Source organism: Rhagoletis pomonella, unplaced genomic scaffold, assembly GCF_013731165.1.
Source record: "Rhagoletis pomonella isolate Grant_MI unplaced genomic scaffold, Rhpom_1.0 Rhpom_scaffold_00003, whole genome shotgun sequence".
NCBI classification, from domain to species: domain Eukaryota; kingdom Metazoa; phylum Arthropoda; class Insecta; order Diptera; family Tephritidae; genus Rhagoletis; species Rhagoletis pomonella.
In genome coordinates, this window is record NW_023458557.1 from 74,141,585 (window position 1) to 74,148,191 (window position 6,607).

The 6,607-nt window shown below is 34.1% G+C and overlaps 1 protein-coding gene and 2 long non-coding RNA genes across 4 annotated transcripts in view; 2 read left to right on the plus strand and 1 right to left on the minus strand.

The window, feature by feature from the left end:
- LOC118736366 overlaps nucleotides 1–6,607 on the plus strand; it is a 443,387-nt gene that overhangs the window by 90,692 nt on the left and 346,088 nt on the right. The gene's annotated exons all lie outside the window — the stretch shown is intronic.
- Nucleotides 634–2,309, plus strand: LOC118735517. Its single transcript, XR_004992607.1, has 3 exons — nucleotides 634–1,354; nucleotides 1,418–1,562; nucleotides 1,619–2,309. It is a non-coding gene; the product is annotated as an uncharacterized LOC118735517 (long non-coding RNA).
- LOC118735515 lies at nucleotides 4,257–6,589 on the minus strand. 2 transcript variants are annotated; one of them, XR_004992605.1, is made up of 4 exons: nucleotides 5,832–6,589; nucleotides 5,340–5,528; nucleotides 5,066–5,284; nucleotides 4,257–5,006 (listed from the first exon to the last, which is right to left on the minus strand). It is a non-coding gene; the product is annotated as an uncharacterized LOC118735515 (long non-coding RNA). The 2 variants fall into 2 exon arrangements; XR_004992604.1 differs by having other exon boundaries at nucleotides 5,340–6,588.

Below are 6,607 nucleotides of genomic sequence, written 5' to 3' on the forward strand. Positions count from 1 at the left end.
GACATGTCAAATATGTTAAACAGGTGTTCTCAACTGTGACCAAACAGAATTCAAAAAGTTACAAAAAAAAAATGTTATTGATAGGCAAAAGGGTGAATATAAAAAAAGTGACCCAAAAAGTGTATATTACCGATATTGACGATGGGAAAGCGAAATGTATAAAAAAAGCAAAAAAAATCGAAAGAATCACTGTTAAACAAACAAATGAAAACCCTAAAAGAGATTGTGTAAAACTCAAGCAAACTCGGCCTGAATTTGGTTAAAGAGGAAACTAAGCTAAGCTAACAACGAGATGTAATAAAAGAGCGTAAGTAATGCTTACAGAAATTAATGAAAAAAAACTAAAAAAACTTCTAACAAATGATCGTTTTCTTTTCAAGCTAACTCTAAAACTTCGAATACAATATTTAATGCTAACATAATTGAATTCAAATACTCCGGGAAAACTAAAGATTAGGTAAAAACAAAAATATACTAAATTCAGAGTTACGTCGTTTTACGTCGTATATGTGCTGCGGCTGCTCTGCTGTTCCGTTGCTGCTGGGACTGTAGTGGGATTCACTACGTTATTTTAACTACACTTGTTATCGTTAAGTCAACTAAACGACAAATTTATCGATTTATCGATTCAGTAAACGTTTTGTAACAACACTCGCTAGCGTAAAATCAGCTGTTGTTGTTAAGTACACGACGTCTAGTTTGGTGTTGCTAGCGAAAATAAAAAGTTCTCCAGCACATAAATAAATAATAAATATACTGAGAATATGCCGTTTGAATACGTTGGTTATAATTTATCGGAACGTGAGCAGCAGTTAAACGTGTCGAGTGTAAATCGGCGTATGTTGCGAAGTGCGGACAACCCGTTTGAACTGGCTCCAACGGAGTTCCGGAAATTATACAGGCTACCAAGCTTGGCAGCCGATCTAGTTCAACGGTTAGAAATACATTTAAAAGGATCTAGAATAACTGCAGTATCAGCTGAAAAGCCGGTCCGGCACTAGATTTTAAGCTTAATGCAGTTTATTATAACTTATCTTGTACTTTGGAAGGTTCTGGCTTTTTTACGTTTTTATGCCACTGGATGTTACCAGCGCCCTGTAGGAGAGCAGTGGGGCATTTCAATGAGCCAGTCGTCAATAAGCCGATGTATACATAAAGTGACAGATGTAATAAACAACCGCGTGTTTTTTACGGAAGTCAAGTTTCTCATGACGCAAATGGATCGTCAAGCTGCTAAAGGAACATTCTCCTCAGTACCTGCTCTTTTTGTTGGGAGAACCATTGGGGCTATCCGAAAAACAATGAGGAGGCGTACGTTAATCACCATGGCTACCACCCATTGAATGTACAAATGGTAAGCAAATCCTAGTGAAGAAAATTATTACATAATTACCACCGCGACATATATTTGGTATAGATATGCGACCCAAATTTGAAGATTTTAAACGTAAACGCAAAGTATCCGGGAGCACGACATGACTCCTATATTTTGTGCTCCTCTGCAGTGCGACAAGTCATGCAGCGAGCCTTTGAAAACGGAAACCGCAACATGTTTTTAATTGGTAAGTCTTTTTGTTAATTTGTTTTAAAATGTTGTAATAAAAGAAGTTTCTCTAAGGTGACTCTGGATATCCCTTAGAGCCATGGCTCATGACGCCTTTACCCAACCAGCCAGAAGGGTCTCCAAAATTTTGCTACAATGAAGCGCTCTGAAAGGCACGAAGCCCTATTGAGCGACTTTTTGGCGTCCTCAAAGGAACTTGGCGATGCTTATCGCAACAAAGGGTTCTATTATATGACCCCGCTGTCGCTGGTAAAGTCGCCAACGCGTGTGCAGCTCTTCACAACCTTCGGTTGAGTGAACGATCCAATTGATAATTTTTCAACAGACATTGAGGATTCAGACAGAATTTTCGGTAGCCTAAATCCATCATCTTCCACTGCAAAACGCATACAAGAAAGATTAATAGCAAACTTTTTTTCTTAAAACTTTCCAAAGAAATTTTTTAATTATATTCCTAAAGAATTTTTAAAAATTAAAGTTTACAATCAAATATTTTTCAGTAGGTATACCATTTATTAAAAATGTAAATATCACCCGCTCTTATCCTCTTCATTTTATATTGCCAACTTAAGAAAAAAGTGTTGACCTCTGCCATTTGATAATCAGTTATTATGTCTGTAATATGTAAAATAGTCTATGGATGTACCCTAAAGTGGTCCAAAAATGTATGTAAAAAAATAAGGTCGCATTTTTAATACCGCCAACCCCTAGGATTGTTCTATACCAAAAAAAAAATAGCCCTATTTTTTATTTTGAAAAAAAAAAAAAAAAATTAGGGAGTGCTCAAAGCGCTCAAAGTTTTCAATGTATTTTATATGGGGGAAAAATAACGTTTCGTAGAAATAGTGTAGAATTCGGGAAAATCAATATTTTTCGATGGGAAAACTTTGTTTATCTTCAGGAGATTCCCGGTAATAATACCCAATTGCTCCTTTAACAAATTTTTCATGGTTACTATATCTTATAGGTCCTAGAGAATGCAATGGGGGGATCAATAAAAAATCTTTAATCATAAAAACTGTTTAAATAAACAATTGGATATTAATAATTTAAGTCTCCTGAAGAGAACCATAGTTTTACGATTGAAAAATATTGATTTTCAAGAGTTTTATACCATTTTTACGTAAATTAGTTTTTTTCCCCATACAAAATACATGGAAAACTTTGAGCGCTGTGAGTACTCCCTAAATATTTTTTTTTGTACCCTTGTGGTCAGCTGATTAAGTAAAGTGACATTTTGACTAGTTTTGGCTATTTTTCTTTTGTTTATTTAATGTTTATATTTTTTTATAAAAGTTTAACACTTTTTAGCCAGCACCACATAAATCCACACTTCAAATTTCGTACAAAAATTATGAAAATTCAACAAACTTTAACATTTGCATCCAAAAATTCTAAACTTTTTATTTAGAATTTTTAGAAAATTTTTGGGGATGCAGTTTTGTAGCTCATTAAATTTCAATAGGAAGTACAAATTTCAAGACGCTAGAAAATCGCGTGGATTTTTATAATTTTTTTTGCTGATGGTGTTACGCATTTTCTCCCATACAAACGAAATCGTCGAGCATGCGAGAAAATGCTTAATACCGTAAGCTAAAAAAATTATTAAAAATCAACGCAATTTTGTTGACGCAACGTGTTGAAGTTTGCTCTTTAACCCCTAAAATTTAATGAGCAACAAAACTGCATCCCCAAAAATTTTCTAAAAATTCTAAATGAAAAGTTTAGAATTTTTGGATACAAATGTTAAAGTTTGTCGAATTTTCATAATCTTTGTACGAAATTTGAAAAGTGGATTTCTGTGGTGCTGGCTAGGTAAAGTGTTAAACTTTTATAAAAAAAATATAAACATTAAATAAACAAAAGAAAAATAGCCAAAACTAGTCAAAATGTCACTTGACTTAATCAGCAGACCGCAAGGGTACATCCATAGACTATTTTAGAACTATTACTACTACAGACTTCAGCAATTTAAAAATTAAAAGATCCTTCAGGTACTTTATTAATAAATAACTAAAATTAAGGAGAATATTTTAAATAAAGTGGGAAATAAAAATATTGAATTTAAAAATATTCAGTTAAAATTGAAGAGAAAAATAAAATAAATACTAAAAAGTAATCTATACAGTCTTGGGTTTAAAAATAAATTATCAATTCAATTTGATTGATAATGGTATTGAGAATATTTATACATAGTTGACAATTGCAATAGGGGCCGGGCCGGCAGTGATGCATAGTCGTAGTCGAAATAAAATTGAAGCAAAGTTAGTAGTGGCATCAGCGATAAGTCCTACCTACTTCAATTTATTATAATAAAATTTAAAGGACTACAAATGTGCATACTAAAAAAAAAATCAAAAAAATCTAGTTGTCCGCAAAGGCTAGAAATTATATTTTCACGTTTTCTTTTTGTTGCAGAATGAACCAAAGTTTTATAAAAAATTAGCGGAAAAATATTAGAATAAAATTGTTTGCAAATATTGTGCAAAATTGTCTGTGCCAATACTTTTTTCCAGCAGTGTAAATAAAAGTTTCAAAAATTCACAAATTACACAAAAATTAATCACTTCAAAAAGTTTCATCAAAATTTCAAACTTTTCAATCAGAGTTTTTACAAAAATTTTTAATTCTGATTAAAACTTTTTCATGTTCTATTAATTTTTTTGTAATTTGTGCAATTTTTGAAACTTTTATTTATGTGGTTTCTTTTATAGATTGAATTATATTTTAAATGAGTATTATTAAAAATAAAGAAACAAAATATCATTTTGATTTCTGGTGCTACATCTTTGACTATAGCTGTATGTCAAAAAACTGCTACTAACTTAGCGTCAATTTTATTTCGACTATGAATATGCCGTATTGATTTAAAAAAATTTACTTAAAAAGTAAAGTAAGTGGTCATATTATAACGAAATCCATATAAAACACAGTTATAAACCTTGTACAGGATTTATAAAAATTCGGTAAATTTAAATTTTCATAAATACTGTACAAGGATTACTACTTTGTTTTATATGGATTTCGTTATAATATGACCAAGTTTTTCTTTTAAATAAATTAAAACTAATTAAGAAAAAAAAAATTGTCAGAACTTGAAAAGAAGTCGCGTTTCTAATTTTCGGGCAACCAGAGTATAAAATATAACAAACTATGTATTATATACTATAGCAAATTAAATAAATGGGACAAATTCATTTTCTTAACCTAATTTTTAACCTAAAACCCAATCAAAAGATGGTATTTCCAAATCCAGTAATGATGGAATATCTGTATCAGGAAATACCATCTTTTAAGTAGATTTAAAAAAATTATTGGGGACCGAGTGCCCTTGCCAAATTATTTATAGCATCGGCGCAGGCTTTCCTTCTCCATATACCCGGAGTTCCCCCGCCAGCTGGAATGGTGCCTCCACCAGTCTGGAAAAGCTTTCCGCCAGCATCTACGTATTTAAAAAAAACTATTAAAAATTGGAAAATCTCCTAATAACAAATTATTTACCTTCATTGCAGCAGCTTGAGTTTGTGTAACTTCCAAAAACTTCTTTTCGGTTCCGCTCTGCTCCTCTTCTCTTTTCCTCTTCAATCCCCTGCGTGGAGTTCTCATTGTAGGCGTTTTTGGAGTCTCCGGCCGCACTTCAGTTTTTACCTGGTCTTCGGACTCCACCGCTTCACGCAGAAAGACTATCTCCTCACCGTCTTCCAGGGCCAATTGAAGCTCCTAATAACAAAAAAGTGGTTAACAATGGGTCACAAATAATCCAGTTAAAACTGACCAAGTCAAATGGTACATTTTCTGCTACCGACTCGTGGCCCTCAATTTAGTGGCTTCCAATAATGGCCACCACGCGCTCCTCCAGCTCCGTTAAAGGAGGCTGTTTCACGGGCCGGTTTCCGGTTGACGCCTGCTGCCTTTTCCGGTCTCGCACTCGAACATTAGTCCTACTTTTCAAATCGCGCCAGACCTACATATGAAAGAATGCAAAAAAAGGATTATTAGAAATAAACAGATAGAATATTCCATAGAATGTATGTGCATAAATATATATGTATGTCCGTACACACAAAGAACGAGACTGTGCGCAGTAGCAATGCATGGGATCGACTCCACAGTTATGCACCACTTGTATGTACATATATACATATATGTTTGCAATAAAAACGATATTTTTAAGTTAACAACAAAACTTAACAAAAGTTATTATGTTTTCACAAATCACAGTTTTCCCGCACAGCACCGGTCTTTTCTTAGTGGGCTTATAACTTACCGTACGCCATTGGTCGACGGACTTTTCAGCTCCTCCGATGGCATTTAGCTTGGAAGCCATCTCCTCCCATTTATTTTCGTGTTCCAGCTTGCCATGCAGCCGATGAAACTTACCTCCGTCCAGCCCCGGAGTTTCTTGGAATAAGTCTATCATTGCACTCAACTGCTCCGTTGAAGCGCGGTTCCGTGTAGTGGCTGCTTGGCTAGTTGAGGCCATCCTAAAATATAAAAAGAAAAGTAATTAAATTATAAAGCACGATTATTTTTGCCTGAATTCATTACAATACTTACCTTTTCAAGAACAAACTATAAATTTCTTTAATTTTTTTCCAATTTTCTTTTGTGCTTTTCGCAGATTTCGGATAACAGGGGTGCCACTTTTTATTTATTTACATAAATAGCGAAAGTCAGCTGTTTAGTGTCGTTAAAGATAAATTAGTGAATCGAACAATTGTTACTGTAAACAACACAAATATTTAACTAACAACTCGTAAATTGGCGTCGTTAAAAGTTAGTGAATTCCACTACTGGTACTGAGTCGGACATTGATGGTGTTGGTGCTGAGCTCTGGTGATGAGTGATACGTTGGTGGTGTTGTTGCTGCGCTCTGGCGGCTCCCACGTAGTCGTTGGTTTGGTGGTTCACTCTTCCTTTAATTCAGCCCGCTCCTGCGTCTATGATGTTGATCTTTGTTGCGCTTCTCCCGATTAGAAAATGTTGACGGTCGTTGACCCACTTTTGTTGGGCATCACAATCAGCTGGAGATGTTGTTGATAG